Below are 13,101 nucleotides of genomic sequence, written 5' to 3' on the forward strand. Positions count from 1 at the left end.
ATTAGGTGGTAAATGACATCGAGGGTACCAAGTATATTTGCATGGTTATTCACACCTTGTTTGTGATCCTCAGTATCCCAGTCACAAACTTGAAGGGCATATCGAGATTTAAACATGCCATTGAAAAGTTTAATGAATCTCAAAAGATCTAGGAGTTTCAATACATTTAAAACTTAATTACCTTTTTCGTTTTTCATGGTGGAAATTAGCGAATCGTCATTCACTTACCTTCAAATTATTTACAGTTTGGATTACGGCATCCCTCTTCTAAATTGTAAATAATGTTGTTGGATCCTAGCCCTAATTTCTCATTTTTTGGGTGTTTAATTGGGGATTCTTATCTAATCAAACTTTGTTCCTTTTTCTATTTCAGATGTCTACTCAAAACAACGCTTCAGGCTCGACCCCTTCTTACTTATTCTCAGTCATGAACTTGTGTGGGAGGGTGATTTTTGATGGGACCAATTTCAATGATATGATCCGCAACATTCGCATGGTCACCCGCCACAAGGACAAGGAGTATGTTCTCGACAAGGAGCTGAAAGAGGTCAACCCAAACACTGCTACTCCATAGGAAATTGTTGCATTCAAGGCTCATACGCGAGATGCTATGAAAGTTCATTGCATCATGCTCGCGACAATCACCACTGAACTCCAAAAGTCCTACGAGGACTACTACCCCTACGAAGGTACGAGATCATCGCCTCGATGATCACTACCAAAATGAAGGATGGAGAGTCTGTCATGGCCCACTTGCAAAAAATGCAGAGGTATGTGCACCGCTTGCTGAAGTTAAATGTTAACTTCGATGAGGAGCTGGTCATAGATATTATTCTACACTCCTTAGCTCCTTGTTACAACCAGTTCCGTATGACCTACCACATGAACAAGGAGGAGGTCACTCTGAGCAAGCTTCAAGGCCTGCTAAGGACTGCCGAGAGTAGTCTGAAAGGAAAATCCGTTGCATCAACTCCTACTACTACTGCCCCTGTTTTGGCTATTGGGCAAGGAAAAGGAAAGAAGAGGAAGGCTCCTTCTAAGAGCCACAAGGTTAAACCCCATGATGGATCCTCTTCTAGCGGGACCAAAGCTGGCTCTGCTGCTGTGACAACCCGATATTTCAAGTCAATGTAATGTTCAAAAAGTCAAATAATATTAAACTATTTTTGATGTAATAAAATGGCATAAAAAATGAAGTGTTCTAAAGTCTCATTTGGATTGCATAAAATGTTATATATATTGTCAAGGTCTCCAAATATATAAAGAACACCCAAATCCGAGTTATAACGAAGAAGTTATGACCAATCGAAAATCCGCGACACAACCTGTAAAACACTGTTAAGCGTAAAAAGTGAAAGTTCAATAAAATACTTTTTAACCTTAGGTATCTAAACGAAAGTCGTAGATTATGTTAAACCATGAGCATACATAAAAAGAACGCCCAAATCTGACTTCGTATGAGGAAGTTATGATTTTTCTAAAGTTTCAGAACAGTAGTAGACAGCTAAAAACTCGAAATAAAGATCGAGCGATTTTTAGCCGACGCAATCTAAACGAGAATTGACGGTCTCGACATTAGTAGTACAACGGTAAAAAGACAAACGAAAACGAACATCGAATGAAGAAGTTATGGATTTTTAACGGAATTATCATGTCCCGGTCTATTTAAAATATAATATTAAAAATTAAATTCAAAATTAGCCGACGGACTCTAAATGAAAGTTGTAGAATATATTCTCACCTACGCGTGGATATAAAGAACGTCGAAATTGGAGCTCGTATGCGAGAGATATGAATTTCTGAAGTTCGAGGCACGCACACCAACCTTATCCGAAACTCACGACGTGAGCAAGAGACTCACGACGTGAGTCTATGACTGATGTGTGCCAGAACTAGACCACCAGGCGTCGCGTCTATAGACCAAACTCAAGACGTGAACTACCCCATGTTCACGACGTGAATCCCGAGAGTTCACGACGTGAAAATAGCATGCGAGACTTCCGACTTTCCTTGCTCATTTCACTCTTCTCTCTCACTTCTACTCCACGTTTAGCACCCCGAGACGACCCCGACACCCCGGTTACATATCCAAGCCCCGGCGAAGGTCCGAAGCGCTGATAATCCCGAGAAAAACTTACCACTTCCCGATCGAAGTGCTGCCCGAGAAAAACTCGTTTTCTTCAAATCACCACACGTTCCAGGTGAGTTCATACCACTTATTTTCACGTCTTTTTCATGTTTTAGGGGGGGGGGGGGGAAATACAAGTGAAACACAAGAGAAACTCACATCTAAAATACGCATCGTTAGATACGTTTTCAAATACGTCATCTGCAATTTGTTTATAAATGATAAACAATATTTCTACCAACGTTACTCTTTACATGCAAAGTTGGTATTACACCGAGCTCTTATCATCAAATGAAACACACTTTCGAAAAACTATAATGGGTATAGTTTACGAGTTAGTCCTAACATCTTTATATAAACACTAAAAAAAGGAACTATTTTCATAAAGACTTTTCATTCCGTAAATCTTTTGATACTATGTTTTGTGAGACACTCATCTTCAACGTACTTTCGAGTATGCATTTCAAGTCCTGTATTATAAACCATAATCTCTTGGAGGGAGAGCGTGATACTTGTGTATAGATCTATACGGGATTGACAATCCCGCACCTAAACTGTTAGCTACAGTTAGACCGGCAGGTCTGTGGTAACAAACGTCATAACACCACAGCGCCTAAAGAACGTTGTTACAGGCAGTCTGGGTCAATAGCATGGTTATAAAACTCACACGGAAGTATTAAAATAAGTTTGATTTACGAGACTCTTGAATGCATTCAGTAAATACATTATTTGAGTATAAATACACTTTCATCATTTTAGCACGAAAGATACTATCACAATGCCAGTCTTTGGAACTTTTTCATACTATACGTAGAAAATATTGGATTTTCTGGAAAACACGTTCAGCTATTTTTACTAAAGGACATATCGATTTTCAGTACAAAAACGCTTATGAACTCAACAACTTAATTGTTGACACTTTTTCAAAACTACTTGTATTTCTCAGGGAATCAGTAATACAGGTAACCATTAGCTTTTGGAGAAGAAACGCTAGGGCATGTGTTATTAAAACATTTTAAATCATCATATTTGTAATATTCTTTTGGAACATGTATTACACGCAACAATGTAATTTTTATTATATTTATGATGGTTATGCTTACTTTCTTTACAATATTCAACTATTATGATACTACGTGAAGTAACCCACCCCCGAATATTTCCGCCATTCTGGTTTGGGGGTGTGACAGTTGGTATCAGAGCATTGTTTATAGTGAACTAAGTATATCGAACCACATAAGATATACAAACTATAAATGCAAAGGGACCAAAAACCCTCTGACAAAACGTTTTCATAAACGATACTTTTAATAAATTAAAATGATATATATATATATATATATATATATATATATATATATATATATATATATATATATATATATATATATATATATATATAAAAGTATAAATACACGCATGCATCGGTCTCGTATCATAGCAAAAATTTTATAAAGGTATTAAGGCAAGTTGCGACACTACGACTAGGCCTCGGGGTATGTAATCAAATTGAGAATAAATATAGCCTGATCAACTATATTTATCCTGGATGTGACCAACGTATGTCGAGGAATGGTCGTAGTAAGCAACAAGTCGAAAACTTACCAAAGAAAATACTAGAATCAAACTTACAAATTTGAAATACTATAGGAGTATTTTATAAAACCATAAGAGCTATAGTAATCGTGCGAACCTCGATATTTAGTTAAATTTAGGAAATCATCAAATAAATAAAAAAAATTATTTATCAAAAATTACCTTTTTTACTCCCGAGTTTTTATAAAAAAAATAAATAAATAAATAAATAAATAAAATAAAATTCTCTTGCCTCTATTTCTCGACTAGACAAAATGGCATGATTTCACATTCCCGGGGATTCCTACTACCCTAACCAGGGTAATGGAGGCTGGATTGAAGAGGACCCAGAGGAAGATCCCGAAGAGATTCCCGAGGAGGAGCCAGAAGAGGATTCCGAAGAGGATCCCGAGGAAGACCCAAATGAAGAGTCAGAAGAGGAAGGAGATGGTGGGAGCACTGACTCGGAACCCGAGATCTACAATCCTCCCCGAGGAGCAGCAAATCCCCAAAGGAACTTTCAGGGCCCGGCGCCCCGCTGGGCTGTGGATCTGAAGTGATGGAGCAAGGAACAAGGGCAATGCCCACCCTACGGCATGGCACGAGACTTTTATAACCTCAGCAACGGGGGTTCAGCTGACAGAGCACTCCCTGTCATGGTTCGTCGCATTGCCAACCAAGGCGAGCAAGCAAGAGCAAATGCCAGCCAACTCTTGGACATTGGGGCCACCGCTGCTGTCACTGCGGTACGTCTTCGTCGTCTGGACGAAGAACATGAGCGGACAATAGAGCACACCTTTTCCCTTCAGAAAGACATTACTGTTGCTAGAGCCGAAGTAAGGGAGTTCCGTAAGAACCAAGCCGCGATGGAGAGGCGTATCATCGAGGCTGAACGACAAGTAGCCCGAGCTAAGGCTTCCACAACCACATACCATGGTCTGCAGCGTGCTACCCGCTCGGAGTAGAGCGCGTACTACTGGCACTATATTTATACATATCGGCTAAGTGTTGGTGTTACCTTTTCTTGTATAAATGTAAACCCGACGGATTGTGAGTACACAATTCGGAGGCCAGAATGCTGTCAAATTTTCCCATTTTCATTGATGTACCCTAGACCTATAAAAGGTCAAATTTTCCTGATCTTTGTATCATATACTAATATCAATGAAATTGACACGCATTTATTATTCCCTTGAGTATTTCATTTAATTCTTAAAAGAATCATATACTTATTTTTGAAAGTTTCCATTAACATGCAAAAACCAGAAATGTTCAGAACCAAAACTCATAATACAAAAACCTTCCATAATCATTTCTAAAGACTTATCAAGGATTCGTCTCTTAACTTGTGGCAGAATCATGCCACCAAGAAGAAATCCTCGACGCTTTAATAATACAAGAGCACAAACACCACCTCCACCATCCCCTCCGTCGATGGATGATGCTACCTTTCAGGCTGCTGTAACAGCTGCCGTAACCGCAGCAATGGCGCAAATGAGTAACAACGGATCAGGAGGAGGAATAAACAGCTCTACAAATGGCCAAAACCAGGGTCGTTTCGGGGAATGTACTTACAAAGACTTATCCAACAGCAAACCCATCCCCTTTAATGGAACCGGGGGAGTGATGGCTCTATCCCAATGGATAGAGAAAACAGAAGGCGTGTTCGAGATATGCTCATGCCCCGAAGAGAGCAAAGTAAAATTTGCCGCCTGTACTTTCTCTGAACGAGCCCTAACGTGGTGGAATGGCCACGTCAAGTCACTAACTCTGGTGGTTGCAAACTCCATGGGTTGGGAGAACCTGAAGCAAATGCTACTGCGAGAGTACTGCCCAAGGGGCGAGATCCAGAAACTTGAACAGGAACTTTGGGAATTGACTATGGTGGGTTCAGACATCATAACCTATACGAATAGGTTCAGTGATTTGATAAGACTTTGTCCAGGGATGATGGCCCTAGAAAATAAGAAGGTGGAAAGGTATATCAGGGGGTTGTCGCCCCAGCTTCGAGGAAGTGTGCTAGCTCCCAAACCCACGACGTTCGACGGTGCCAAACAACTGGCACAGTCCCTCGTCGATCATGGGGTCTGCCAAGATGTCACGACCATCGTCCCGGAACCAACCAAAGGAAGCAACAACAATAACAGTAATGCCAAAAACAACAACAAGAAGAAGTTTTGGAACAAAAGGAAAGGTCAAACTTCGCAAGAATCTTCAAAGAAACAAATAGTGGCGGTCCATGTTGCTACTGCCCCCACTGCTGTCCCTATTACCCCTATGCCGGTAAAACAATATGCTGGGAACCTACCAAAGTGCAACAAATGCAATTACCATCACAACGGGAATTGCCGGGAGATGCACTGTAAAAACTGCGACAGGAAAGGGCACACTGCCCGATTCTGTAGGGCACCGGCGCGACCAATCACCCAAGTTCCTGGTGCTGGAGTGAGCGAGGCATGTTATGGGTGTGGGGAAACTGGGAACTACAAGAGGGATTGCCCTAAGGCAAAGAATGTTGGCGGTGTAGGAAGAGTGCGGGCAATAGGGCAGAACGAGGCAATAGCCGATCCCACAGTGGTTACGGGTACGTTTCTCCTCAACAACATTTATGCATGCATACTCTTTGACGGTGGTGCGGAGAGAAGTTTCGTGAGTCATAAATTCAAACACTTACTTAATCAAAAACCCCAACCACTCAATAAAATATTCACAGTAGAAATGGCAAACGGTAAAACGGAAAGCGCAAACGATATGTACATAGACATTACGTTAAATTTAAATGAACACTCGTTCCAAATCGATCTTATGCCGATTACTATAAGAAGTTTTGATGTCATCATCGGTATGGACTGGTTAAGCCTTCACCATGCCGATATACTTTGTCACGAAAGGGTCGTTCGCCTCAATCTGCCAAGCGGCAAAACTCTTATCATTTATGGTGACAAACCTGGTACAAATTTACAAATCATCTCTTGCGTCAAAGCCCAAAAATACCTTCGCAAAGAATATCATGCCTTCCTAGCCCACGTGGTGGACAAGAAACGAGAAGTGAAAGACATTAAAGACATTCCGGAAGTCTGCAACTTCCCAGATGTTTTCCCAGAAGATCTTCCAGGAGTCCCACCAGAACGTCAAGTCGAGTTCAGGATCGATTTGATTCCCGGAGCAACCCCAGTAGCAAAATCGTCGTACCGTCTAGCACCGGCAGAAATGCAGGAATTATCCAGCTAGCTGAACGAGCTTCTAAGCAAAGGGTTCATTAGACTGAGCTTCTCACCTTGGGGAGCACCAGTTCTGTTCGTAAAGAAGAAGGACAGATCTTTTCGCATGTGCATCGATTACCGAGAGCTGAACAAACTCACGATCAAGAACCGATATCCCTTACCGCGCATAGACGATCTATTCGACCAACTACAAGGAGCGAGCTACCTCTCAAAGATCGATTTAAGATCTGGGTACCACCAGCTGCGAGTTCTGGAAGGAGATATTCCCAAAACGGCATTCCGAACTCGCTATGGTCACTACGAGTTTGTAGTGATGCCCTTTGGTTTGACAAATGCACCGGCAGTGTTCATGGACTTGATGAACCGAGTATATCGTCCTTTCCTGGACAAATTTGTGATCGTATTCATAGATGATATACTCATCTATTCAAAGAGCAAGGAGGAACATAGCCAACACCTCCGACAGGTCTTGGAAACATTAAGGACAGAGAAGCTTTACGCAAAATTCTCAAAGTGCGAATTTTAGATTCGGAAAGTAGATTTTCTAGGTCACGTGGTTAGCAAGGAGGGAATACACGTGGACCCTTCCAAAATCAAGGCAATCGAGAGCTGGACAACTCCAAGGACTCCAACGGAAATCCGGGAATTATTGGGCCTTGCTGGGTATTACTGAAGGTTCATACAAAACTTTTCGAAGATTGCTAAACCACTTAGCACCCTGACTCAGAAGGGTGTAACCTTCAATTGGGGGAAAAACAAGACACTGCGTTCCAAACACTAAAGCGAGCCCTATGCAGCACACCTATATTATCCTTGCCAGAAGGAATAGAAGACTTTGTGGTCTACTGTGATGCATCAAACCAGGCACTTGGATGTGTCCTAATGCAGCGAGGGAAGGTCATCGCCTACGCCTCGAGAAAACTGAAGACGTACGAGGTAAACTACACGACGCACGACCTCGAATTGGGAGCAGTAGTGTTCGCCCTAAAAATCTGGAGGCATTACCTTTACGGTACCAAGTGCACCATCTTCACCGATCACAAAAGCCTCCAGCATATCCTCAATCAGAAAGAACTCAACATGAGACAAAGACGCTTTAAGCAGAAAGGAGTACTCGGGCCGCCGAGTAAGAGCATTAACCATGACCATCCACTCACACTTGTCCGCACAAATCAAAGAAGCACAGGAGGAAGCCTTGAGGCCAGAGAACGTGGCAGGTGAAGCATTAAGAGGAATGGATAAAAACCTTGAAGTCAGGGATGACGGAGTTCGTTTTCTCATGAACCGGATCTGGACACCAAAAATTGGTGGATTCAGGGATGTTGTCAAGAACGAAGCTCATAAAACTCGCTACTCCGTATATCCCGGCTCAGACAAGATGTACTTAGACCTCAAGAGGTTGTATTGGTGGCCGAACATGAAAGCCGAAATAGCTACCTTTGTGGGCAAGTTCTTGACTTGCGCCAAGGTTAAGGTAGAATATCAAAAGCCCTCGGGACTACTTCAACAGCCAGAGATACCCGAGTGGAAGTGGGAGCGGATAACCATGGATTTCATAACCAAGTTGCCTAAGACTACGGGTGGACTCGACACCATTTGGGTTATCGTTGACAGATTAACCAAATCCGCACACTTCTTACCAATAAAAGAGACAGACAAACTGGAGAAGCTGACAAGGATCTACATTAAAGAGATAGTGCGCCTTCACGGAGTACCGATATCTATTATCTCCGATAGAGATAGCTGATTCACATCAAGATTCTGGCAGTTGCTGCATAAAGCTATGGGAACTAAGCTGGACATGAGTACAGCCTACCACCCCCAAACAGACGGGCAGTGTGAAAGGACCATTCAAACGTTAGAGGACATGCTAAGAGCTTGTGTGATAGACTTTGGTAAGGCTTGGGATACCCATTTACCATTGATCGAGTTCTCGTACAACAACAGCTATCACACTAGCATCAAACTTGCTCCATTCGAATCCCTCTACGGCCGTAAGTGCAGATCACCTCTGTGCTGGGCTGAAGTGGGCGACACGCAACTAGCAAGAGGTCAAGTACCAGACAACACTCTCACTGGCCCGGAAATCATAAGAGAAACTACTGAGAAGATTGTCCAAATCCGAGAACGATTAAAAGCTTCAAGAGACAGACAAAAGAGTTATGCCGATAAAAGACGAAAGCCCTTGGAATTCTAGGTTGGGAACGGGTAGTATTGAAAGTCTCCCCCTGGAAGGGTTTGATACGTTTTGGAAAACATGGGAAACTCAACCCTAGGTATATCGGACCATTCGAGATCCTTTCCAGGATCGGCCTGGTGGCATACAAACTTCGATTACCGCAGGAACTCAATAACGTACACCCTACCTTTCACATGTTGAACCTAAAGAAGTGCTTGTCCGATGAGACCCTCGTCATCCCTCTGGACGAAATTAAAATCAATGAGAGTCTCCAATTCGTGGAAGAGCCTATACAAATCATGGATCGGGAAGTTAAAAGAACTAAACAAAGTCGCATACCCATTGTGAAGGTTCGTTGGAATGCCAAGCGAGGACCTGAATATACCTGGGAGCGTGAGGATCAGATGAAACAAAAGTACCCACATCTTTTTCCTACTCCATAAACTCTATCTTAGATTAAATTTCGGGATGAAATTCCCTCTAACAGGGGGATGATGTGACAACCCGATTTTTCAAGTCAATGTAATGTTCAAAAAGTCAAATAATATTAAACTATTTTTTATGTAATAAAATGCCGTCAAAAATGAAGTGTTCTAAAGTCTCATTTGGATTGCATAAAATTTTAGATATATTGTCAAGGTTTCCAAATATATAAAGAACACCCAAATCCGAGTTATAACGAAGAAGTTATGACCAATCGAAAATCCGCGACACAACCGGTAAAACACTGTTAAGCGTAAGAAGTGAAAGTTCAATAAAATACTTTTTAGCCTTAGGTATCTAAACGAAAGTCGTAGATTATGTTAAACCATGATCATACATAAAAAGAACGCCCAAATCTGACTTCGTATGAGGAAGTTATGATCTTTCTAAAGTTTCAGAACAGCAGTAGACAGCTAAAAACTCGAAATAAAGATCGAGCGATTTTTAGCCGACGCAACCTAAATGAGAATTGAAGGTCTCGACATTAGTAGTACAACGGTAGAAAGACAGACGAAAACGGACATCGGATGAAGAAGTTATGGATTTTTAACAGAATTAATCTGTCCCGGCCTATTTAAAATATAATATTAAAAATTAAATTCAAAATTAGCCGACGGAGTCTAAATGAAAGTTGTAGAATATATTCTCACCTACGCGTGGATATAAAGAACGTAAAAATTGGAGCTCGTATGCGAGAGATATGAATTTTTGAATTTCAAGGCACGCACACCAACCTTATCCGAAACTCACGACGTGAGCAAGAGACTCACAACGTGAGTCTATGACTGATGTGTGTCAGAACTAGACCACCAGGCGTCGCGTCTATAGACCAAACTCAGGACGTGAACTACCCCATGTTCACGACTTGAATCCCGAGAATTCACCCTATAAATAGCATGGGAGACTTCCGACTTTCCTTGCTCATTTCACTCTTCTCTCTCACTTTTACTCCACGTTTAGCACCCCGAGACGACCCCGACACCCCGGTTACATATCCAAGCCCCGGCGAAGGTCCGAAGTGCCGATAATCCTGAGAAAAACTTACCACTTCCCGGTTCAAGTGCTGCCCGAGAAAAACTCGTTTTCTTCAAATCACCACACGTTCCAGGTGAGTTCATACCCCTTATTTTCACGTCTTTTTCATGTTTTAGGGGGGGAAATACAAGTGAAACACGAGAGAAACTCACATCTAAAATACGCATCGTTAGATACGTTTTCAAATACTTCATCTGCATTTTGTTTATAAATGATAAACAATATTTCTACCAACGTTACTCTTTACATGCAAAGTTGGTATTACACCGAGCTCTTATCATCAAATGAAACACACTTTCGAAAAACTATAATGGGTATAGTTTACGAGTTAGTCCTAACATCTTTACATACACACTAAAAAAAGGAACTATTTTCATAAAGACTTTTCATTCCGTAAATCTTTTGATACTATGTTTTGTGAGACACTGATCTTCAACGTACTTTCGAGTATGCATTTCAAGTCCTGTATTATAAACCATAATCTCTTGGAGGGAGAGTGTGATACTTGTGTATAGATCTATACGGGATTGACAATCCAGCACCTAAACTGTTAGCTACAGTTAGACCGGCAGGTCTGGGGTGACAAACGTCATAACACTACAACGCCTGAAGAACGTTGTTACAGGCAGTCTCGGTCAATAGCATGGTTATAAAACTCACACGAAAGTATTAAAATAAGTTTGCTTTACGAGACTCTTGAATGCATTCAGTAAATACATTATTTGAGTATAAATACACTTTCATCATTTGAGCACGAAAGATACTATTACAATGCTAGTCATTGGAACTTTTTCATACTATACGTAGAAAATATTGGATTTTCTGGAAAACACGTTCAGCTATTTTTACTAAAGGACATTTCGATTTTCCGTACAAAAACGCTTATGAACTCAGCAACTTAATTGTTGACACTTTTTCAAAACTACTTGTATTTCTCAGGGAATCAGTAATACAGGTAACCATCAGCTTTTGGAGAAGAAACGCTAAGGCACGTGTTATTAAAACATTTTAAATCATCATATTTGTAATATTCTTTTGGAACATGTATTACACGCAACAATGTAATTTTTATTATATTTATGATGTTTGTGCTTACTTTCTTTACAATATTCAACTGTTATGATACTACGTGAAGTCACCCACCCCCGAATGTTTCCACCATTCTGGTTTGGGGGTGTGACAGCTGCTCCCTCTTCCAACCCAAAGGATACAGAGTGCTTCTACTGCCACGACAAGGGGCATTGGAAACAAAGCTTCCCGAAATATCTGCAGGACATCAAGGATGGAAAGATAAAGCCATCCTTCGTAGGTGTTTACATTATACAATCTAATGACTCATCATATGCTATTTCTTGGGTCCATGATACATGACGTGGTTTTCACATTTGATCTGATTTGCAGGGTCTAAGAAGAAGTAGGGAGGTGGAGAATGGGAAGATGAACCTGATCATGGGGAATAGGAAAGAGTCGCATGTCACCAAGATTGGAGTTTACTCTTTAATGCTTAGTAGTGGGTTAGTTTTAGATTTAAATGATTGTTGCTACTCGTCAGAAATGGCGAGAAACATTATTTCTTTTCATGGTTTGTACAGACAAGGTTTTAGATTTTCGTTTAATAATGAAATTGGTTCTATTAATGCTTTCTTGAATGGTACTTTCTATTTTGAAGCATTGCCTTGTAATGGAGTATATGAAACTGTGAATATTGTTGATAACTTAGGAAATAATGTGTTACATATCGATTCTTATAATAGTTTGGACAAATCATGCTTGTGGCATTGTCGTCTTGGACATGTCAACAAGAAACACATAGCCCAACTCCAAAAGGATGGAGTGTTGGAGTCATTCGACCTTAGGGACGATGATGTGTGCGAGTCTTGTTTACTTGGAAAGATGACCAAGCCACCCCTTCATTGGTACTTATGAAAGGGGTGAGGGTTTATTGGATCTCATACATACAGATGTATGTGGAGCCTTTAGATCCACCACAAGGGATGAAAGCCGCTTCTATGTGACTTTCACCGATGATTATAGCAAATATGGGTATATCTACTTAATCAAGCACAAGTCAGAATCCTTTGAAAAGTTCAAAGAGTTCAAGAAGGAAGTGGAGAATCAGTTGGGCAGGAAAATTAAGATGCTCCGATCCGATCGAGGTGGTGAGTACCTTAGTCTTGAATTCGACAACTACCTCAAGGAATGCGGAATTGTTTCGCAATTGACACCACCTAGGACACCGCAGTTGAATGGTGTGGCTGAGAGGCGCAATCGAACCTTGTTGGACATGGTTCGTTCCATGATGAGTTGTGCTTCGTTACCTATCTCATTTTGGGGGTATGCCTTAGAGAATGCCGCCCATATCCTTAATATAGTCCCAACAAATAAGGTTGCCAAAACACATCACAAGCTGTGGACATGGAAAGCTACCTCATTCGCACATATCAAGGTTTGGGGTTGCGAGGCTTTCGTAAGACGAG

Source organism: Lactuca virosa, chromosome 3 (genome assembly GCF_052849685.1).
Source record: "Lactuca virosa cultivar CGN04683 chromosome 3, Lactuca_virosa_CGN04683_v6, whole genome shotgun sequence".
NCBI lineage: Eukaryota > Viridiplantae > Streptophyta > Magnoliopsida > Asterales > Asteraceae > Lactuca > Lactuca virosa.